This window comes from Schistocerca cancellata, chromosome 1, assembly GCF_023864275.1.
Source record: "Schistocerca cancellata isolate TAMUIC-IGC-003103 chromosome 1, iqSchCanc2.1, whole genome shotgun sequence".
Taxonomy (NCBI): domain Eukaryota; kingdom Metazoa; phylum Arthropoda; class Insecta; order Orthoptera; family Acrididae; genus Schistocerca; species Schistocerca cancellata.
In genome coordinates, this window is record NC_064626.1 from 343,700,233 (window position 1) to 343,726,282 (window position 26,050).

A 26,050-nucleotide genomic window follows, 5' to 3' on the forward strand; every position below is an offset into this window, starting at 1 on the left:
TCTTTCTGTTTCCACCTGCATCAGGTTCCACTATTCTGACCTTTTCAAATATGCTGCAATTATATTTGTACAAGAAGTCCTCAACCAAAATTATATTTAATGCCAAACTCTTTATCACAAACCAACTTACATTACAACAACAATGACTAATTCTCAGTTGCGGATGTTCTTCCAACAGGATTGTTTGCACTCAATTTAAGTTCCAGTGATAAAACAATATGCACTGATCTTAAATTACGATAATACTTCTTTGCTGACGAGCATACTATATGTCCAAGTAACTGTCTTAGTTTTGACTCCTGTAGCTAGTAGTTCTGTTAAAGCTAAAGATCTAATATGTTCCTAGAAAGATTCAGAAATTGCAGATAAACTTGAGCCATAATCTAATAATGATACATCTGTAATTCCTCTCACACTGATATCAATTATTGGTTGTATCACCACTACTTCAGCTCTGTTCAGTTCTGATTCCCCTATTAAATTGCCTTCTATTTTGCTTTTGCTTTGTTCCGGCATAATACAAATACCTTTACATCTTTCTTAAAAATCGCTGTTCCTGAAACATATCCTTCATGGCAATTTCAACATTTTCTTCTCTATTTCATTCCTCCAAGTTTCTGGCAATTTTACAGTTTAATTGTTCCCATTCTTCAGACAACAAAGCTTTGTGTAATTCTGAATATGATACACAATCACTCAAATCATAATCAGCCTACTCCTTTCCTAACCAGCTACAACTGACATTCAGACTTGCGTGCTTGTCATTTAAGAAAACATAGATTGCAATTTTATCCTCAGGGCAACCTACAGCAACATTCTCCATATCATTACACATTTCCATATTCACCTTTAATTCATTACCACTACCACAGTAATTATCATCTGCAAGCACAGGCACATGAATGTTATCAACAAATAATTCACCAGCACCTGCAACATTACTACAGACATCATTAATAGTACCCTTTACTTTACAATTAATAATTGTCTCCTCACTTTTTCCATAATTTTCCATACCATTCACTAGAAACATTACCTCTATCCTTTCTTCTTCATCACACCCATTGTTACTGTGAACATTGCCCCTTTGTTCTACACTGATAAGTGAAACATTATGACTGTCTACCTAATAACCAGTATGTCCACTTTTGGCACTGATAACAGTGGCATGGATGCAATGAGGCCATAGTAGGTTGCTGGGAAGAGTTGGCACCACATCTTCACACAGAAGTCACCTAATTCCCATAAATTCTATGAAGGGGTGCAATGAGCTCTGATGGTACATTCAATCACATACCAGATGTGTTCGACCAGGTTCAGATATCATGACTTGGGGAGCCAGCATATCAATTTGAACTTGTCACAGTATTCCTCAAGCCACTGCATCACACTCCTGCCCTATGATATGGCGCATTATCTTTTGAAAAATGCCACTGCCATTGGGAAGCTTGATCATCATGACATCTACATCTACATCTACATCCATACTCTGCAAGCCACCTGACGGTGTGTGGCGGAGGGTACCTTGAGTACCTCTATCAGTTCTCCCTTCTATTCCAGTCTTGTATTGATCATGGAAAGAACGGTTGTTGGTATGCCTCTGTGTGGGCTCTATCTCTCTGATTTTATCCTCACAGTCTCTTCACGAGATATACGTAGTAGGGAGCAATATACTGCTTGACTCCTCAGTGAAGGTATGTTCTCAAAACTTCAACAAAAGCCTGTACCAAGCTACTGAGTACCTCCCTTGCAGAGTCTTCCATTGGAGTTTATCTATCATCTCTGTAACAATTACTAAATGATCCTGTAACAAATTGCACTGCTCTCTGTAGGATCTTCTCTATCTCTTCTATCAACCCTATCTGGTACGGATCCCACATCGATGAGCAGTATTCAAGCAGTGGGTGAACAAGTGTACTGTAACCTACTTCCCTTGTTTCCAGACTGCATTTCCTAAGGATTCTTCCAATAAATGTCAGTCTGGCATCTGCTTTACTGACGATTAATTTCATATAGTCATTCCATTTTAAATCACTCCTAATGCCTACTCCCAGATAATTTATAGAATTAACTGCTTCCAGTTGCTGACCTGCTATATTGTAGCTAAATGATAAAGGATCTTTCTTTCTATGTACTCACAGCACATTACACTTGTCTACATTGAGATTCAATTGCCATTCCCTTCACCATGCATCAATTCGTTGCAGATCCTCCTGCATTTCAGTACAATTTTCCATTGTTACAACCTCTTGATATACTAAAGCATCATCCACAAAAAGCCTCAGTGAACTTCCGATGTTATCTACAAGGTGAGTTATATATATTGTGAATAGCAATGTTCCTATGACACTCCCCTGCAGCACATCTGAAATAACTCTTACTTCAGAAGACTTCTCTCCATTGAGAATGACATGCTCCGTTCTGTTACCTAGGAACTCTTCAATCCAATCACACAATTGGTCTGATAGTCCATATGCTCTTACTTTGTTCCTGAAACAACTGTGGGGAACTGTATCAAATGTCTTGCAGAAGTCAAGAAACACGCCATCTACCTGGGAACCTTTGTTGATGGCCCTCTGAGTCTTGTGGACGAATAGCGCAAGCTGGGTTTCACATGATCATCTTTTCTGAAACCCCTGCTTATTCCTTCAGAATAGATTTCCAGTCTCCAGATAAGTCATTAAACTCGAACATAATACATGTTCCAAAATTCTACAGCTGACTGATGTTAGAGATATAGGTCTATAGTTCTGCACATCTGTTCGACGTCCCTTCTTGAAAATAGGCATGAGCTGTGAGCTTTTTCAATCTTTTGGAATGCTATGCTCTTCTAGAGATGTACAAGAAGGGGGACAAGTTCCTTCGCATACTCTTTGTAAAATTGGACAGGTATCCCATCAGGTCCAGCAGCCTTTCCTCTTTTGAGTGATTTTAATTGTTTTTCTTTCCCTCTGTCATCTATTTTGATATCTACCATTTTGTCATCTGTGTGACAGTCTAGAGAAGGGACTACAGTGCAGTCTTCCTCTGTGAAACAGCTTTGGAAAAAGACATTTATTATTTTGGCCTTTAGTCTTTCATCATCTGTTTCAGTACCATTTTGGTCACAGAGTGTCAGGACATTTTGTTTTGATCCACCTACTGCTTTGACATAAGACCAAAATTTCTTATGATTTTCTGCCAAGTCAGTACATAGAACTTTACTTTCGAAATCATTGAATGCCTCTCACATAGCCCTCCTCACACTACATTTTGCTTCATGTAATTTTTGTTTGTCTGCAAGGCTTTGGCTTTGGCTATGTTTATGTTTGCTGTGAAGTTCCCTTTGCTTCCGTAGCAGTTTTCTAACTTGGTTGTTGTACACAGTGGCTCTTTTCCACCTCTTATGATCTTGCTTGGCGCATACTCATCTAATGCCTATTGTATGATGGTTTTGAACTTTGTCCACTGATCCTCAACACTATCTGTACTTGAGATAAAACTTTTGTGTTGAGCCATCAAGTACACTGAAATCTGCTTTTTGTCACTTTTGCTAAACAGAAAAGTCTTCCTACCTTTTTTAATATTTCTATTTATGGCTGAAATCACCGATGCTGTAACTGATTTATGATCACTGATTCCCTGTTTTGTGTTAACTGTTTCAAATAGTCCGGGTCTGTTTGTCACCAGAAGGTCTAATATGTTATCGTCACAAGTCAGTTCTCTGTTTAACTGTTCAAGGTAGTTTTCAGATAATGCACTTAAGAAAATTTCACTGGATTCTTTGTCCCTGCCACCCATTATAAATGTTTGAGTCTCCCAGTCTGTATCTGGTAAATTAAAATCTCCACCCAAAACTATAACATGGTCAGGAAATCTACTCAAAATATTTTCCAAATTTTCCTTCAGGTGTTCTTCCACCACACCTGCTGAGCCAGGGGGCCTATAGAAACATCCAATTACCATGTCTGAGCCTACTTTAACTGTGACCTTCACCCAAATTATTTCACATTTCGGATCTCCGTCAATTTCCTTCGATACTATTGCACTTTTTATTGCTATAACGACACCTCCCCCTTCACTGTCCAGCCTGTCTCTGTATTATACATTCCAATCTGAGTTTAGAATTTCATTACTGTTTACATCTGGTTTCAGCCAACTTTCCATCCCTAGTACTATGTGGACATTGTGACATTTATTAATGAGAGCAGTTCTGGGACCTTTCTATAGACGCTCCTGCAGTTTACTATTACCACATTAATATTGTCATTCCCTGTTGTGTTTTGCCTACTGCTACCTTGTCACATCTCAGGAGGCATCTTGATGGGCATAGGGAGGGAATTAGCTAACCTAAAAAACCCACATGTGCACTCCACACATACTCCACTACCCTTGTAGCCCCTTCCTGCATGTAGTGCACGCCTGACCTATTCAGAGGGACTCTACATTTCTCCACCTGATAGCGGAGGTCAAGAAATTTGCACCCGAGATCTCTGCAGAATTGTCTGACACTCTGGTTTAAGCCTCCCACTCAGCTACAAACCAGAGGACCGCGATCGGTTCTGGGAACAACACTACATATAGTTAGCTCACATTGCATCCCAGGACCGAGGCTTTCCGCCTTCACCAACTCCATCAACCACATGTATGAACTGAGGATGACCTCTGAACCCAGACATCAGGAGTCATTGGTGCTGACATGAGCAACAATTTGCAGTCAAGTGCACCCAGTGCTCTCTGTTACTGCCGGCAGGGCCTCCTCCACATCGCGAATGAGACCTCCCAGCAAGCAGACAGAGTGAACCTTGGCCTCCTTCCCCAACCTTTCCACTATTTCCCTAAGGGGTTCCATCACCCGCCTAACATTGGAGCTCCCCATCACTAATAAACCTGCCCCCCCCCCCCCCCCCCCCCGTATGCCTTCTCGGACCTACCTGAAGGAGCAGCAACATGTCCACTCACAGGCAGAGGGGTTCATGTGTCCTGAAACCAGTGTGGAATACTCTTTGGCATCATGGTGCCTTTCACAAGTTCCACCGGACCCATGGATGCCCACATGAGTGTTCCACAGATCAAACTGGAGCTTCAGCCAGCTTGTCTCCATCCTGCACTGCAGGTATAAAGGAGCTGGTGCTCTGGAAGATGATTGATTCATGCCCTCCTATTGGCATTATGAAGAACACATTGGGATTCATCAGACCATGCAATACTCTGGCTCTGTGTTAGTGTTTAGTAACAATGCACACTTTTACTCTGTCCAGAATTAAAGTCTGATGTTAATTCCACCGATGTTTGCTGCTATCCTGTTTTACCAGTCTGTCCAGCCTACTGGCATCTGTAATAAGGGGTGGCCTCTCAACCCCATGACATCTGGATGTGGAATGTAGAATGCAGTTTATTTATCTCACAACATACAGTTACAAATCAAGGTTTTTGTACTGAAGACAAGTCAAATTACTTTTAAAAAGATAAGGTTATTATAATTAACATATTTCAGCAAGAATTTCTGCATTTTTACATATGAACAATTTAACAAGAACATATGTAACACTTACAGTCATTTTGCAGCTTGCAATACAATTTATATAATAATTAAAAATTTACTATACAATACATAATCATTATTGTTTCTTTTCTTTTCAAATTGCCAAACTGTCCTGCATGAATTCTTTGATTCAATAATAACATTTTTCCTCTAGTGTATTAAATATCAATCTTTTAGTGGGTCAAACTCCTTATTTAACAGATTTGTGTTATTTAATTTATTGTAAATTTTTAATCCCATGTACAATGATGTTTGAGCATAAAGTTTTATTTTATCTTTTCACCATGTGGTGAAGACACTCATCACAGCACTCCTCAAACACTTGACAAGTCCTGTAGTTCCTGATATGCTCGTGGCATGCCTCTGGACCATGACAATCATCCCTGGTCAACTCAGTTTGATTGCACACTTTACCCAGTCCACACACAGATGGGATGCTCACTGATACCACACGTTCAGTGTGTGTGTCTGACTATCAGTCATTCATCACCAGATGGTGCTGCTATCTCCTGAATGGATTTATACTCAAAATAGGTCTGTGGTAATAACATTCTGGCTGATCAGTGTATGTCCACTTCTGCTGCTCCTTTTAATGAAACTACAAACATCTCTCTCTGATACTTCAATGCGTTTTTCTGCACACAAACCAATGTTGTCCTTACTATCTGCCTCTAACTTCTTTGCTCTATTAAACATCTCATCAGTGCTAAAATCACTCTGTTAATTACTGGTGTTCAGCTTGTTCCATTGTCTCCCATTAAACCTTTTACTTTTATTTCAGTAATTATTAAATCGTACCCAAAAGTTTTCGTTATTTAAGACAGCATCCCTATTACACATCCCAGTTTCTTTATTTTTGTTACTAATTTTATTCCTCATCCCATCATGTAATTGTCTGGTCCTGTTCACACTATTGTCCGCCCACCTGCAGAGCCTATGTGAGGCATCATCTACATTTTTGGCTGCCTACCCTGTGCAATTGCATCAGGCAATCCTATTCTCATATCTTCTCTATCACATCTTTGATCAAAATTGTTCCTTGTCCCTCAAGGACTTCTGTTATCCCTTTGTAGCCTGCTCCTCTTGTCCTTACTGCACTTCTTAGCACTATGTCCTCTTTTCTGGTAGCTTTCATTCCTCCTCTCTTCCTTACATCTAGATCTACAACAGAGCCCTGTCCACATTCCCTACAAAATTCAGAAATTCTGCGACTGAGTCTGTTGCACTATGAATCAAACCCCATTGCAAAAGACCTGGTAACGTTCTCTTTGGTGTTGAAATATCTCTTAATACACAGTGTAACCTGTCCAAATGATTTAATTTATTTAGTTTCCTAACACATGACTTTCTCATACTCTCCTTTACACTTTTATAATTAGGCTTATTCAAAAAATAATTCTGGAGTTTTATGGAAGGGAAGTTGCCACTTACCATACAGCAGGGATGCTGAGCTGCAGATAGACACAACAAAGAAACTGTTGAAATGTAAGCTTTCTGCCAGCAAAGCCTTGATCAAAAATAGATGACAGACACACACACACACACACACACACACACACACACACACACATACAAACAAACGCGCATGCATGCACCGCACGCAAACACAGCTCACACACACACACACATGACTGCAGCTTCTGGCTACTGAACCCACACTGCAAGCAACAGCAACAATGCATGATGGGAGTGGCAACTGTCTGTGGTAAGGAGGACTCTGGGGCGGGGAGGGGGAGGGGTAACACGGAGGGGGTGAGGGACAGTGAAGTGCTGCTGGGGAGCATGTAAGGGTGAGGTGGAGAGAGGGTAGGGCAGCTAGATGCAGTTGGGAGGTTAGAGAGTGGGCAACGGTGAGGTGGCAGTGGGAGGAGGGTTGTGGAAAAGGAGAGAAGTAAAAATATTGGATGCATTGGGGGAATTAGGACTGCATAGTGCTGGAATGCGAGCAGGGAAGGGGCTACATGGGTGAGAAAAATGACTAGCGAAGGCTGAGGCCAGAAGGGTTACAAAAACGTATGATATATTGCAGGTAGAATTCCCACCTGTGCACTTCAGAAAAGCTGATGTTGGTGGGAAGGATCCATATGGCACAGGCTGTGTGGCAGTCATTGAAATGAAGGATGTCACGTTGAGCTGTGTGGTCAGCAACAGGGTGATGTTTGCGACCAGACTGTAGTAGGTGGTGGTGGGAGGATGTGTAGGACAGGTCTTCCATCTAGGTCTATTGCAGAGATATGAGCCATGAGTCAAGGGGTTTGGAGCAGAGGTTGTGTAAGGGTGGATGAATATAGTGTGTAGGTTCAGTGGACGATGCAATACCACAATGGGAGGGGAGGGAAGGATAGTGGACAGGACATTTCTCATTTCAGGGCATGATGACAGATAGTCAAAACCCTGGCAGATAATGTAATTCAGTTGCTCCAGTCCTAGATGGTACTGAGTTATGAGAGGAATGCTCCTCTGTGGCCAGACAGGCCAGACAGTGAGACTTTGGGAGGTTGTGGGAGACTGGAAGGATAAGGTATGGGAGATTTGTTTTTGTACAAGGTTGGGAGGATGATTACGGTCTGTGAAGGCCTCAGTGAGACCCTAGGTATATTTTGAGAGTGACCACTCGTCACTGTAGATGCAATGACCATAGGCGGCTGGGCTGTATGGAAGGGACTTCTTGGTATGGAGCAGGTGGCAGCTGTCAAAGTGGAACTATTGCATTTAGTTAGCAGGTTTGATATGGACAGAGGTACTGATGTAGCCATCTTTGAGATGGAGGTCAACATCTGAACCAGGTGAGTGGTTTAGGATTCCAGGTGTTTACGAAGGATTCCTCTGTATCCCCCATAAATAGTCACCATTCTGTACCAAACTATTCATGGGCCATCTAGAGCAATTCTTCCTAAACACACAGAATCCTAAACCTCTCACCTGGTTCAGATTCATTGATGACACCTTTGTGATCTGGGTCAAGAGTGAGGACATTCCATGTGGGCATGACAACCAACAAGCTATCTGTCTACATGAATGGCCACCGACAAACTAGCTGCCCTATCCTCTCTCCACCTTGTCCTTGTGTGCTCCCCAGCAGCACTTCACTTTTCCCCACCCACACCCTGTTATTCTTCCCCCTCCCCACCCATCCTCCTCCTTACCACCAGACAATTGCCACTCTCATAATGCAATGCTATGTAGCTCACATTGTGGCTTCAGCTACCAGCGGCTACAGTCATATGTGTGTGAATTATGTTTGCATGCATATGTGTGTGTGTGTGTGGTCCATTTTCAACAAAGGCCTTTATGGTCCAGAGATTATATGGTAACCTTTTTGTTGTGCCTATCTGTGACTCAGCATCTCTGCTGTATGGTGAATGACAACTTTCCTTTCATAATATTGTTACATTCCATCCTGGATTTTCCATTGTTTGATTCTTCAGTTTTATTGTTTTGCTTGACCCTAGTAATTATTCAAGAACAAAGTTTCAAAGGTTCTAAAATAAAAAAAAAATCCGCATTTTGGTTAGCCCATTTTTGAAAACTCCTTTTGAACTATGTCTTCACAAATTTAATTTTTGTCATGTAACTTAGCCCTGCCACAAAGCTGTCCTTGCATACAGCCAAAAAATCAACTGTGTGGTATTTACTTTCCCTATTAAATAGTTTTCTCTGAAGTCCATACACCATGGGGTATCCTAGAAACAAATTTCCATCCTCTTCTAATACACTCTTCATTGTTTCCCACAATATATTCATTTTTCCTTCTAGTTCCCTTTTGTTGTTACTGATGCCCTCATGACAATCAAAATTTCCTACTTTGATTGATTTAATTTCTGCCTCTCTCTCTCTTTCAGATAAGTTGCATTCATGTTCTCTGTTAGAAACTTCCTCAACCCTTGTAACATTATTTTAAAGCTTATTGTCTACTTCCAAAAATTTGTATTCTATCTGATCAATCTTATTATGCACAACACTGATTTTATTTCCCATATCCTCATATTCTTGACAATTTTAGTTTTTATGTCTTCATATTTATCAATGAAACCAGATTTTATTTTCTCAACTAGTTTGTCACTTAATGTCAAAAATAAATTACATTCACCTCCTAGAACCCATCTTATATCTTCCTTTTGCATACCAGGACTGTTTTCATTAGTTCCAACATCTGAACCATAGTTACCCACAGTGCTAAATTTCATCAGCCATCGCTGGCAATTTAAAACACAAATATAGAAAATGTGATTGCTGCTTTTGATTTCCCAAGTGATGCAATGTCTGCAGTCATCAACAGCAGCACAGAAATGTGATGACTCTTATTTGGCAGTTTAGACACAAACTGGATCAAGGAAATCTTGTGTGAACCCCTGACAGAATGTAGATGTGTTGGTCAGGAGCATGAGTAATGACATGGATCCTTGGCAGCACATGAACACAACATGGAAGGTAGTTTTACCCATGGAAAAGTATGGACATGGCACAGAAGATGGCATGTGTTTGCTGGCATTGCACATGGTGGCTCATGGTCATGACTCACCAGGAAGCATGAAAGGCAGAGTTACAATCACAGTGGCCCTATAACATATCTATAAACACACAGCAGCACATATTTTGGCCTGTCCTAATTGCAGGCCAAAAACATGATGTAACTCATCTGGTGCACACAATCATAACTGTGCAAGTGAAGTGACAATTGCTACTGCACAGACTTAGCTCAGAACCTCCAACTAAATTATCTGCTGCAGAAACCATGAATAACTACTGAGATGCCAGGCCCTGAAATACATAAATAATGGATGTTGTGCACAATCCCAGATCAGTCAATTTCAATTTGCAAGGTTACCAGGTACTTCGGTCACGTTAACAACTGTGTATTCACTGAGGCTCCATCCGTAGCAACATCTAGTGATTGGGCAAGCACACAACCTACAATAATGCTTGCTCAACTGTATCTAAGGGTCAGATGCATGTTGCTTCCTTTTGACCCAAATAATTAAACACTGATGTGCCCTAGCACAATAATCAGTGAAATTTTGTAGAATTAAATACTTCAGATATATTAAATCAGAATTATTTACACATTAAATGGGGTATAGTGTCATAAATGTAAATTTAGTTGCAAGTAATGTTTCAAATAAAGGAAACAAGTACGAAAAGGTGACCATACATTTCTAAGTAGAGCCACAGCAGATACTGAAATGAATCAATGTATAGAGCAAAGCAAAGCAAGCAGAGCACTCAATGCAAATTTCTGAACACTAAATATGTAGTTTGTAGCACATGTAACAATTTCAACACTTTGCAAGGTTTTCAAAGTTTTGCTGAGACTTGTTAAACTCAAATTAACACTGACATAGATCTCAGGCCTACTTTTCACAGTCAACTTTAACTGTAATAAGTATGTACTACCACTGTCCAGAAACACTTCATCACAAGTGGCTCACATCTGCCCAATGTTATTGACAAAGACCTTTGCTCTTCCAATGACAATAATCAGAAGCACATATTTACTATATCAGCAACAGCAACAAAAGACCACAAAGACTCCTCTGCTTACCTATTCTAATGTTTGGTCACATACCCAGCTACTGCAGTGAAGTCATTACCAAATGTTCCTCGAAGCAGGTCTTTCACCTGGTAAGTGACATGTGGTGTCACCCCCTCTTGCATGAAAGTTGTGGGGTGGACACAGTTATGTTCCTGCAATGCTGGAATCACATGTTGCACAAGGAGGTACTAGTAGCTTTCAGATGTCACTTTACATCTAACAAGCCTATAAGTTGTCTTCTACTCAGAGAAAAACAGATCTAGAATGAACAGACATGTGAAACTGCATTGTACAGTCACTGGATGTTCTTGCTCAACATGTGGTGGACTAGAGCCCCATATGTGACAGTTATGACCATTCACATGACTGTGCAGAATATAATGTGCCTCATACATGCAAAGAATATTCCCTGGTCACATGCCATCCATTTCCATGTGTGCCAAAAAATTAAGGGCAGCCTCATATTGTAGCCTATCTTTGGGCTTCATTTGGTGCACATTCTGAACATTGTAGGTATACTAGTGTCAAATGCACCACAAAATCTTTTGAAGAGGAGAGACAATTCCTGTGGCATAACTTGAGCAATGGATGCAGAATTTGAGGCATTTGCTGTACAGTTGGCTATAGTTACAGCAAGTTTATCAACAACTGCCATGAGATTGGGCCACCTTCCTCTCCCTGCTGCACTATCTAATTCACCTGTTTCTTTAAATTTCTTAATCATATTCCTTAGCTTTATTAATGTGGGGCCACTTTGCAGCTGCTTCTGTTGGCGATGTTCCCACAATACAATGCAGCTATTGCTGCTGTTCTGATAAAATAATTTTGCCACCAGTGCACAGTCTTTCTTCTCAATAGCCACTGTGTTTCACTTCAAGCTTCTTAACAGTTTATAGCAACAGTCACTTCACAAAATAAATCAACACATGTCACCAAGTGGCAAACAGCATACTGATGTCAAAACAGGTACCATTTCACATCCCTACTGCTTACAGTGCCATATTTTCACCTGGTGGCAGAAAGTGTACCTATTAATTTTTTCAGCAAACTCTGTGACCACACTGTTTAATGAGCATACCTATGATGTTTCAGCATCCTGCAATGTATACAGTCCACACTGCAGCACTCAGAACACTGTCAGTTTAATTATAACAATCTGGTTCTTAGTGATTAGATTTTCTACATACTTCCTTTCCCACAGAGGATACAATCAAATTAGTGTGGACAAAGCTGTTCTTAAATGGCTTATAGTAACAAGGGTATGGCTGGGCAGGATAGTTCTCACTCTAGATTCTCAACCTTTTTTTGTTTTTCCTTTTTTTTTCTCTGTATGGACTTTTACAAATATTCTTCATTTCTTATGTTTTAACTCCTAGTTACTATTATTGCAATTCATCAACATTTATCTTCCATACTATTTCTGCCTAATCTCTTCATTCCTCCAGCCTGTTACCATGGTATTCCCTCCTCTCCTACTCAATACTTACTGTCTTCATCCACACACCACCTCTACCATCTTTTACCTACACTCCTCCCTCCCTACCACAGGATACAAACTCCCATTCTAAAGCAGTGCAGCCAGGAACTTTGTTCACATTGGTGTTTGGTACCCTCATGTCCTCCATGAGAAACTAAATATGTTCAAAACCTACAGATTAAGAGCTTTCTGCATGCCCACTGTTTACTATTAACACTAACCTCTGGACAGTGCCTACCAGTTGTTGTGCTAACACTTATCAAACACACATAATTTCAGTCACAATAAATGAAATACAGGGAATTATCAGCTTGACACTAGACTGAATTGTCCAACTATATTCTACCACATTTAGACAGAGACTGAGTTCTGCAACTTTTGCTTTAAGTGTCATTTTGGTAGTGATGATGAAGATGACTACAGATTTACAGTACCAGACAATGAGATCATCAGCAACCTAGAATAAAATACTTTAAGACAAGTTTGTCTTAAACCATTAAAAATAATAACCTTTCTAAGATTAATGAGACAGCCATGAGCAACACATACTAAATGGCAGAGTTGAGAAAGACACGTTTTGAAAGTAAAGTTACAGTAAAATTACTTTCAGGAAAAGTAACTTAATTACAGTTATAGTTACTATATATCAAAAGTAACTCTATCAGTTACAGCTATCAATACATCTGTTTTTAAAAACTGCAACTATAGCTCATCTGTAAATAAATAATGAACCCCACAAGCGTAGAAAGGAAACAGTCATTAATTTCAATCAAAAATTAAATACATTGTCTACAGCCTCTTCAATCTCAATGCACCTCAGGTGAACTGCTTATTCAATTTCAAACAAATGTTTTTCATATGTTTCATCTCCCAATTTGCTTCTAATTGTTCTCAACACTGTAACCTCTATACTGAAAACTCTCTTTACAGATGTACTAGTTGGTATACCTGAGTAATATTCATTGTAAATGGCCTTGGTTGTGGGAAGCACATCAGTTTTCAGTGGAAACATACAGACAGGATCAGATATTTATTTTCAAATACATGTTCAAAGCACTTCTGCAACCTAGAAGAACTGCTTCAAGTATAGGTCTGCACCATGCCAGATTACTATATACTTACTCAGCTTTTGTTCCAAAGTGGTCAATGTTGAAAAAAGGATGCATGAACATATTATGTTCACCTTGTAGCAAGTTCATAGCCTGTGCCAGTAGACTCATCATAATGTTCAGAGACTAAGTAAATACAAGATGTACAACTTTGCGTCCACTGTTTGCCGATAGGTGGCGACAACAGTAAGTAGCGGTGGAAAGAAATAGATCACAGAAATCAGGCAGTTAGCTTGGACCTCAGTCAACATAACCTCATTCAAACATTAGTCAATTTGCATCTGCATCATAAAGCTGTACTTGATTGATAATGCCAGTTTAAGAGCCTTATTCTCATTACTTGCGGGAGGTGTTACTGTTTTGTTTCAGTATGAAGAAAACAGCAGCTGAGTTTCACTGAATGCTCTCAAGTACATATGGTAAGGATGCTATTAGTGAAAGAATGTGTTGTGAGTGGTTTCAACACTTCAATAATGGTGATTTTAATGTAGTAGACTGACATAGTGGTGGAAGAGAGAATGTTTTCGAAGATGCAGATTTGGAGACATTGCTGAGTGAAGACTCACATCAAACTCAAGAAGAATTGACATGATAAGTGGGAGTGACACAGCAAGTCATTTCAAAATGTCTCAAGGCTATGGGCATGTCAGAAAGAAGAAACTTGGGTCCTGTGGGAGCTGAAACCAAGAGACATTGGACAGCATTTCTGTGTTTGTGAACAGTTGCTTCAGAGGAAAAAATAGAAGGGATTTCTGCATCAAACTGTGACCAGAGATGAAAAATGGGTTTATTATGATTACCCAAAACGCAAAAAGTCATGGGGGTATCCTGGCCATGCTTCCAAACGACCGTTTCAATGGTGCCAAGTGAGAGCTCGTTGGACAGAAAGAAGATAATCTGTTTTGTCCTGTCATGGTCACCAAATTTAATATTTTTTTGTGGGATCTAAAATTTAAAAAACCTCTCTCACACCGGCCTGATTTAGCTTCACTGATCAGGATAGTAAAAACATGCGTATATTAAGGGAATTTTCATTCACAAAGCAGGCTTATTACATTCACACAGTTCAATACTGTTCTATCCTGATTAAATTGAACTTAACTTAAATTCCATAAGGTAGTGAAGCAATTTCGAACTCTCGATGCGACGAAAATTGTCAGTCGATCTCGTGAAAACATTTGTAATAATTATTAACTTTCACTGATCACATTGGGAAGACCGGAGATCTGCTGGTAAGACCGTGTTAGCCTATTTATTTGAAGTAATAAACTGGATATCTTGAGCATACAAAATGGCAGGTTCGTCCAGTGTAAATCAGACGTTCCCCACTGATCCCGTGCAACATAGCATAGTAAGCAGACACTGTCAATAATAATCAGTTAAATAATACGCGAACTCACTTACTTTAGTTTAGTTCATGTATTAACTTCTTTCTCATACAGAATCTCATCAAGATGGCGACTAGCTCAACAATACATACATATACATCCTCCTCCTTTCACGGCTAATTGGCAAGATCTCCTTCATTCTTTTCATAAGAGAAAACATAGATAGCAGAGAAACTATTCCATGGAGTAAATGGATGCTCCAAGGAATAATAGGGCTTGAAACTACTTTGCATTGATAATCATTGTATATTAAAGTTTAGGAATCAGTAAGATAAGAAGAGATATTTCGAGATATATACTGAGTTATATAATTTATAAAATTTCTGAAAATATCACGGAGAGACTGCTGCAAGAGACATTACATATGGCCAAACCAAATATTTACGGCTCCAAGATCAGGCTCTGCATTTGGTGGGACCAGCTCAGCATTTTGTACTATGAGGTGTTAAAACCAAGTGAAATAATCACAGGTGCTCATCATCAAATGCAATTAATGAGTTTGAGCAGAGTATTAAAAGACAAACAGCTGCAATACAGTGAGAAACACTATAAAGTGATTTTGCAGCACAACACTCGACCCCACATTGCAAAAGAGGTCAAAATATACTTAGAAATGTTAAAATGGGAAGTCCTACCCCACATGCTGTATTCTCCAGTGATTGCTCCCTCTAACTATCACCTGTTTAGATCAATGGCGAATGGCCTGGCTGACCAACAGTTCTGATCTCATGAAGAAGTCACAAACTGGATCAATTCGTGGATCGCTTCAAAAGATGAACAATTTCGTCGATGTGGGATTCATACACTGGCTGAAAGATGGGAGAAAGTAGTGGCCAGCAATGGAAAATACTTTGAATGATACATGTATAACAAATTTTTATCATTAAAGCCTCAAATGTGGGGAAAAAATGGCAGAAGAAAAGTTGTACACCTTGTAAATAAAGTAAGAAATAATTTAATCTAAAATACATACGATTTATGGTATTACCCTTTTCCTTTTACTCCATATTTTGGTTGTTGTTGCCACAACATCCAATCCTTCAATTTCATCTTTAACTTCATTTTCCATTCTTTCAAATAACTTATTTAATCTTTCAACAGACAGGGAATTTTGGCAAACCCAGACATACGAGATTTTTTAATAACAGCTCCTCTACTAAGTGGAATGCCTGAGCATTATCTATGATAATGTTAAATTCAGACAACAGAAAAACTAGAAAGGAATGTAACAATTTTGTGGAAAGGAAAGTTGCAACTCATCATGTAACAGAGATGCTGAGTTGCATGACTGCAGTCATGTGCATGTGAGTTGTGTTTGCATGAGTGTGCATGTGTGTGTTTTTCATTTAATTTTGATGAAGGCCTTAGTGGCCAAAAGCTATAATTTGTGACTCATTTTGTTGTGCTTTTCTGCGACTCAGCATATCCACTGTATGGTGAGAAGCGACTTTCCTTTTCACTATAAAGTAAATATCTGCATTCCCAGCCATCCATTGAATTACATATTATTGTGAGGTTGTGTTGTTTGTTTTGGGACTGAATCTGTAATGGTACTGCTGCACTTTTTTTTTGTGCCTTCCCCTTTATTCCCTTCAATTTACTTTAGGGAATGTGGATGCTTGCTCTAAATTAAAGTGAAAATTTAATATAATATATTAGGTTTTTCAGATTTATGGTCACAAATGTTGATACTATTCCCTACACAAATAAAATAATGATATCAATCAGACCTTTATTTATGTACCTAAGGCTAACAGCAAGCAAATTCTTACCTGTACAATTGTTTTTTTTTAATTCAGTGTGAAAAACTTACTGCTTTGTGATCTTTTCCCAACAGTGCTGAATTTGCAACAAAAGGAATCATTTATTTCCATTCAACATCAAAAACGCAAAAACTTAGGAGTGGCGGAAAGCACTGAGAGAAGAGACGAAGTCTGGACCAGACTGATCACCGAAAGATAGAAGGAAAAGAGGACTACCTGGTAATGCTTATAGTCTAAACAAACCCAGCCTTTGGCTGGAAACTGTTTAAGATTGTGATGATGACGATGATGATGATGATAATGACAGAAAATTTTATGATTTGTCTATGTGTTCATTACATATTTTTATTTCCTGGTCAACAGACAGCCCATCTGTACAACTGTCACATCAGCTCAATTTTGTTTCTGATCTGTTGACATCAACTGGTCTTTGTATATGTAGTCTGTTGCTGACTGCTGAGGACTACTCTCTGTGTGATGATACAGACAGAGGTGTTGGAAGTACTGCATACTGGTTGTGTGGGACCCATGTGGAATACATTCCAGGCTACATTTATCAACACGTTTTTACAGTGCACCTATTGCTGCTCAGTGATGACAACTGTGATCTCAAGGAAATTATGCTTAACATTGATTAGATGTACACTGTGTGATGAAAAGTACCCAGTCACCTATTAGTTGACATTGATACTATAGTAGCTCAAACTCTGCTTGGAACATTTCCATGAAGTCAGACTGTCTGTTGCTTTAACTATATCTCCAGGTAATCCAAGATGGCAAAAAAATTACAAATCCAGAAGAAGTAGCCAATGCTGTTAATACATACTTTGCAAAATGTAATGAAAAATTACTCTCTGACATAAAATCTTCAAATAAAAATCCTGCTACAACACCATAAAATCAAAATAGAAACTGCAACTCCCTATTTCTTACTCCAACCAACCCTAAGGAAATTATACTATCAATTAGAGAGTTAAAAACAAAATTTTCAACAGGTGTGGATGAGATTCAAGATTACATCATTAAAAATGTGGGGGACCTCATGCAATACCATTAGCCCACATTTTCAACAGTTCATTAACAAATGGAGTCTTTCCTTCCTACTTAAAGACAGTGAAACTGAAACCACTGTTCAAAAAGGGTTAGAAAGAAGACATAGCCAATTATAGACCTATTGCCTTGCTATTTACATTTTCAAAAATACTAGAAAAAATTTTTCATAAGAGGTTGCTAGATTTTCTAGAAAAGTGCAAAATATTATCCACAACCCAACATGGCTTCCGGAAAGGCCGATCAACAGAAACAGCAATATATGAATTTCTGGGTGAAGTACTTGAAAACATTGATAGTGGACAAAAAGTAACTGGCATATGCCTTGATCTGTCTAAGGCTTTCAACATCATAGACCACAGCCTATTGCTGCAGAAGCTTGAAAGAATTGGTATCAGAGGTATGCCTAACAACTGGCTTAGATCATATCTTACTGACAGCAAGCAAGTAGTAGAAATATATTTTCACAATGAAAATAAATCAACAAGACACTATTCTGATTATAAAGCAGTAAAATATGGATTACCGCAGGGCTCGGTACTGGACCCCATCCTATTTTTGATATATATAAATGACCTAATATCAACCAACCAGTACCATAGCACTATCCAGTTTGCAGATGACACAAGCATATTAGTCAGTGCGAAGACCGCAGAGATACTACAGACAAGACTGTCTGAGGCATTAACAAATGTTGTAAACTTATTCAACCAAAACAAACTAATAATAAATAAAAGTAAAACAGTAGCATTAAATTTTCATAATGTCAAGAGAAACACTGAAGAGGATATAAGAATTCAGATGTCAGACACAGATATTGCAAGTGTGCCTAATACAAAATTTCTGGGGGTCTGGCTACAGGATAATCTTAGATGGGAAACTCACATTGACAACATATTAAAGAAGCTAAGTACCGTGTGTTATTTAATGAGAGTGCTAGAAAACTGCTATCATAAGGACTGCCTAATGACAGTTTACTATTCTAATATACATTCAGTCCTGCAATATGGGATCACTTTCTGGGGTTACTCGCCATCGTGCCTAAAACTCTTCAAGATGCAAAAAAGAATAGTGAGCATCATGGCTGGAATAAAAAGGAACAAACCATGTAGACCATTATTTAAAAGGGTGGGGATTCTTCCCCTTCCATGTATTTTCCTATTTGAAAGTGCAATGTTTGTAAAGGAATATACAATAACAAATCCTAGTATCCTCCCCAAAAATGAAAATGTTCATCATCATAATACAAGACAGAAAACTGACTTTCATGTACTCCATACAAAAATCAGTTTGTGCCAAAAAGGAAGATTGCACCATGGGAAAATTATCTACAATAAATTGTCAAGAGAAATTAAAGTAAAGACTGATGTAAAAAATTTTAAATCAGCATTAAAAGAATATCTGTTGACACATTGCTTTTATAGCGTGGAAGAGTTCCTCCAAAATCCTCGAGAGTCTAAGTTATGATTATGCAAATACTTTAACTATTAATACTGGCCTGTAAATACATTCAGATGTAATTCTCAAGTTCCTAATGGGGTCCAAGTATAAGTTGTATACTGACTTGCCCAGTATATGAAGTAAAATTCTGTGAATGTAATTCTCTAGTGTACGTGTCAATTCATAGTGTAGAAGAGTTCCTCAAAAATCCTTAGAGCTTAAGTGAGGATCATGCAAATACTGTAATCATTAATATTGGCTTACACATGTATTCAGTTGTAAACTTCAAGTTTCTAATGTGGTTTAATTATAACTTACACATTGACTTGCCCAGTATATGAAGTGCTGTAAAATTTTGTGAATATAATTTTCTAGTTTCTAAAGTGTTTTAATTGTAAGATACACTTTGACCTGTCCAATATCTGATATGCTGTACTATACATGTAAGATTTACTGGACCAATAAATACAATACAATACAATACAACTTCTTGGAAGATAAATATCTACAAAACCATCAGTATGAAACATATTTTGAACATTACATGAATATATTGTATCTTAATAAGTTATATTGCTCATGTGTTTTCTGCACTCATTTGTGACCTAGAAAAATACTGTAGTCATTGGAGAAAAAGATATGTAAGGGCACTGGACAAATGCTAAAATTTTTTATGGCTGTGTTCATTACAAAAATCATTACAAAACTTATTTGCACTAACTTTGAGTTATTTCAGGTATGTCATTGACCATTGTACATGAGGTGCCATCCATTCATTTTTCAGATGAAAGGACACCAGCTGTTCCTTATATAGTTTTTACAGGTATCTTGTAAGATTCATAACCGAATGGCCTGCGTAGATACTGAATTTCAACATTTTCCTCATTATGTACTGAAGAGTTTGCAAGTTTTGATTCATTATCACTCTTGTAGAGCATAATCAAGGGCTCTCTTCTCCTGAAATAATTTAACATCCAACATTTTGCTTAAGGATTACACCAAAACACACAAGAAAGTGATCCATCACTATAGAAATATTTGCAATGGAAATTAGATGTTCACGTAAAAAATTTTCAATTTACACTCTGCAAACACTAATTTAAGTTGTTCTCAATAAGAAATGTAACTCACTAAATTATATTATGTTTTTCAGATGTATTTACTTCCATGGGGGTTTCAACATCACCTCGTTACTAATGAGTGATAGAAACTACATTAATACAGAGCTTTTGTGGTTTTTACTGATTTGTTTCTCTCACTTCTCATGTGTTAACTACTCAGATTTTTGAGACGTTTGTCTGAGGTGAAGCAACTATTTCTCTCTCTTTATTTCTCCTTGTCCAGTCTCTCTCTCTCTCTCTCTGAGCTGCTATTAGTCATTATACCCCACAGCCAATGTCTTTTCATGATTTGTGTGCATCATTGTAACCTCAGAAGCGGTTGATGTTCCATATTGTCTGACTAAACATGCATTAACAATGTGCCCTCTTTGAAAACCCAGCAAGTCTCCCTTCTTGCAGCACTCATTTAGGAACTGTTGCAGTAGATTAATGTGAGTACACAACTGTGTAGGTGTGATAAAACTACAAATAACTTTGAATGTTCACAGGAAATTTGTTCAGCCACATAAACTGGATCTTTCCAAAGTCTAATATCCCAGTGATGAAGAACTTTCATATGCCCACTATATAAAAATTAGAAGTGCATTTTTCTATCTTTACTTAACCTGGCCTATCCTTTGTAGAGAACCTTTTTCCTATGGTTTCAAGTTTTTCTGCTAACGTCATAAAAGAAACAGAGCTTTTTACATATTCTACTTCTATGTGCAAACTACACTCACACACACACACACACACACACACACACACACACATTGTAGCATTACTAGATAGTTATTTGTGCCATAGATCAAACTCATGATAAACATATGATGTGGACTGTGTCAACACAACAAATATTGAACACTTAAATACAACAAAAATTTAAAAAGTCATATTTATGTGGATACATGTTGCCCATTTACAGGTTTTTTCTTTGAAAATGGCAGTTATTTCTACTCAGGATCTCCTCTGTGGTACAGAAAGTGTTGTTAAGGACAAATATCTTCAATCTACATTTGAAAACATTCTGCTATTGATCACGCATTTTTTTTCCATCAGTAGATTGTCAAAGAGTGTTATAGCCACTTACTTCACCCTTTTTTCTGCCCAAAGTTATTGTTGTATATGTGAAGATCTTTGTTGCTCTCAGACATAAGCGTGGCTGTGATTAATAATAACTAAGAGATAACTACAAAATGTACATGTCTGAACTGTGCATGTAATTCTAATTACTTTATTTTTTGCGGTGCATAATTTTTGCCTAAGTGGAGGGCTACTCCAGAATATTAGAATATTAACCCATAAGACATCAATGACTGAAAATATGCAAAATATATTAACTTACTGACTTCTATATCCCCAAAGTGGTAACTATTCTATGACAATATTAGCTGTACCTGAATATTTTAGCAGATTACATCTTTTTTACATTTTAAGTTTTCATCAATATGCATAAATAAGGAGTTACAATTTTCTACCATATTTATTTATTTATTTTGGTATTTTAGGTTAACAGGAAGTGGAATATTTTTGACAGTACAAAACTTGATGAACTGCATTTCTTCAATGTTTAAAGTTAGCTCCTGCATATGTCACAAAATCATCATTTATTACTTCCTCTGCTGATGCTTCTTTGCCTGGCTGCATGACAATACTTGTATTATCTGAAACAGTTACAATTCTGCTTCCTGATTCAAATAAAATGGCAATTCATTAACATAAGGCAAAAATAGTAGTGGGCCAATGATCAAAGCTGTAGAACTCCCATTACAAATCCTCTCTATTCAGATGACGTGGCAACCCTCTTTTTATTACTTGAACAGCTTAGGGTAACTATTTGCTTTCTGTTGCTTAAATGAGAAGTAAACCAGGCATTTATTGGAATAAAAATTGCATAAAAACTTAACTTCTACGTCTACCTACACCAGACTCTGTAAACCTCTGTGAAATGTGTGGCATGGGGTATTTTTCCCTGTACCAGCTATTAGCGCTTTCTCCCATTCCATTCACATATTTAGTGCAGAAAGACTGATAGTTTAAATGCCTCTGTGTGTGCTGTAATTATTCTAATCTTGTAGACTTTTTTTATAGACTTTCTTGGGATAGTTGCTGTCTATCTTAAAGAGTCGACCAGTTCTGTTCTTTCAATGTCTCTTCAACATGCTCCCACAGACCAAATAAACCTGAAATCATTTATGCTGCCCTTCTATATATACATTCAATATCCCATGCTAGTCCTATTTGGTATAGGTCTGACACACTTGTGCCATATTGTAGACTGGACCACATGAATGATTTGCATGCAGTCTCCTTTGGAGAATGATTGATCGTCCCCTAGTATTCTGCAAATAAACTGAAGTCTGCAACTAGCTTTACCCATGAATGAGCCTATGTGATCATTCCATTACATATCCCTAATAAATGTTACACTGATATTTTCATATGATGTCACTCACTGATATTATATTTGTAGGGTACTGTGTTTTGCCACTTTGTGGAGCGCACAATTTTACCTTTCGGAACATTTAAACCATGTTACCAATCTTTGAACCACTTTGAATTTTTTTCAAGGTCTGACTGATTTTTGAGCAACTTTGTTCAAATTGTACTTCACTGTATACAAATGCATCATCTGTGAAAAGTCTGACTTCAGTATCAGTATTGTCTGCAGGATCATTAATATACAATACAAACAGCAAGGAACCCTACACATTTCCCTGGGATACAACTACCATTACTTTCGCATCTGTAAATGTTACTCTATCCAAGATAACATGCTGCGTCCTCAATCCAGTCATATTTCTTTTATGATACCCCATACTATCATATTTTTTATAATAAGAGTAAGTGAGGTACTGAGTCAAAAACCTTTCAAAACTTAAAAAAATATTGCATCTACTTGGCTGCTCTGATCCATGGCTTTCTGTATATCATGTGAGAAAAGTATGAGCTGGATTTCACTTGATCTATGTTTTCAAAATCCATGTTGGTCAGTATGAAAGAGGCAGTCCCAGACACAATTCATCTAATGCAGTATTATGAGTGACACAATCAAATGCCTTCAATAAGTTGTAGAAGATCCCAGTTGGTTTTTTTTTATTATTTAAAGATTTTATTATGTTCTCAGTAAATGTACAAATTGCTGACTCAGTGGAATGGTCCTTTCAAAACTGTGATTGACTGAGTATCCCACTATTACAGAGGCAAGTGTCAATCCTTCAGTACATTACCTTCTCAAAAATTTTAGATGATGATATAAAAAGCTACCATGGGTCGCATTTATTGACATCTGTTGAGTCATGCTTTTCGTAAAGAGACCTATGAATGGCATATTTCTATCTTTCTGGGCAAACATGCAGAGTTCATAATGTGACTTTTTACACTTTCCAGTCATGATTCTTGAAAGTTAAAACACATTACATAAGTACTGGTATTTATTTTTATTTTATTTGTCCATCCATGGATAATAAATATTATATGAATATTCCCCAAATGTACATGTACATTTATTTGAAAATAATGAAATAATATCAAAAATAATATAAAGGCAATTAATATGTACTAATACAAATTTTTATACTTATATGCTTGTGTTATTATAACTTCATAGTCTGTTTTTTACAGGCCTTACTGCTATATTCCCAAACAAGCAAATTATGAGGGCATACTGAGAAGTATTGCCTCTGAATTTCTTATGTAAAACTTTTTAAATAAAACAAACATGATTAACATAATATATCTCATTCTTCATCTACATACATATTTCTGAGCATAATCACCCACACAACGAACATGTTTCTCCCAATGAGAGCCCACCTCTTTTATACCATTGCAGTAGAATCTTTCACTTCATTAATGGAACCACAACCTCACCTCTGCTTGCACTGCTTCAGCACTATAAAAGTGAAGTCCTCAATGGTCTTCTGTGTTTTTGAAAGATATGAAAACCAGACAGGACCAAATCGGGATTGTACGGAGGGTGCCTGATTATAGTCAATCTAAGGCATTGCTTTGTTGCAGGTGTCACAATGCTCATACGTGGTCTGGCATTGTCATGCTGAAGGAGGGGAGCACCATCTCTTGATAAATTCTACTGCAACACACTTTTAGAAACTTTATTACAACACACTGTTTCTCACACATTGACATGGTTATATTACACACTATTATGTTACACACTACCAGCAGAAGGCTGCAAATACTTAGGCATAAAGAATAAAGATGTAGAATGTTACTAACATTTGTTTTGTTCAAAAAGCCTTAAGGATTTTCACATAAAACATTCAACTGTATTACTGTTCAGCATGCCCAAACATTTTATGCTCAACAATTGTTCACTAAAAATTTTACATCAGACAACATCTGTCCAATAGGTACACAAATATAATGAAAAAGTTAATGTGCAAAAGACAAAAGAAAGGATCAACAGAAGATATGGGGAATTACCACCCTATCTCTCTCTTGCCGGTCTTCTCTAAAGTGTTTGAAAAGATTGCAGCAAAACAAATTAATAACTTTCTTACTGTAAATGATATAATTTTTAAAAACCAGTTCGGATTCCAACAGGGTAAAAGCACTGTGAATGCTATAAATGAGTTTATCCAAAAAATATGCTCCACGTTAGATAAAGGTAGAAAGGTCACAGGTATATTCTGTGATCTGACTAAAGCTTTTGATTCAGTGAACCATGCATTACTCCTCCACAAATTACAGATGTATGGAATCAGAGACACTGCTTTAAAATGGTTTAGCTCTTACCTGTCAGGTAGGAAACAAAGAGTAATTTTAACTTCAAATGGAACCAATTATTCATCAGACTGGAAAACAGTTCCCCAAGGAGTCCCACAAGGTTCGATATTGGGTCCCTATCTGTTTATTTTTTACGTAAATGACCTACCACTTGCTATTGATGTTCATTCAGTCTTATTTGCTGATGATACTTCAGTTATAATTGAAAATGAGGCATCTGAAAATATTCCAGAAAAAGCCAAAAATACTTTAGAAAAACTTGAATCTTGGTTCTATCAAAATGGACTAAAACTAAATGTAACTAAAACCAAAATGATGCAATTTGAAGCTAAATCAGTAGAAAGGAGTGAAATAAAGATAACTTGCAATGATCAGGATATAACAGAAGCAAACCACGTGAAGTTCTTAGGTCTAAATCTTGACAAAAATTTAAATTGGAAGGTACACATAGATTACTTAGCAAATAAACTGAACAACTTAGCATTTGCAATGTGTATTTTGTCAGGTGCCACAAACATGGCTACCAGAAAGATAGTTTATCACTGCTACTTTGAGTCAGTTATTCGTTATGGCATAATGTTCTGGGGAAATTCAGCAAATGTCACTAGGCTCCTAGTATTACAAAAGAAAGTAATTAGAAACATGTGTGTTGCAAAAAACGGGAATCCTGTCGACCACTGTTAAAAAATTTAAAAGTACTATCTATCCCCTCACTTTACATATATGAGATGGTGGTGTTCCTATATAGAAATCAACATACACTAGACAATTTCCGTTTTGACCACAACTACAGCACTCGCCACAGAGATAACTTCAAACGTCCAACACATCGTTTAAAACTTTATGCCCAAACGCCAGAGTATATGGGGTTAAAAATTTTCAATAAAATAAAAGGCAGTAATATATTTACAATGGAG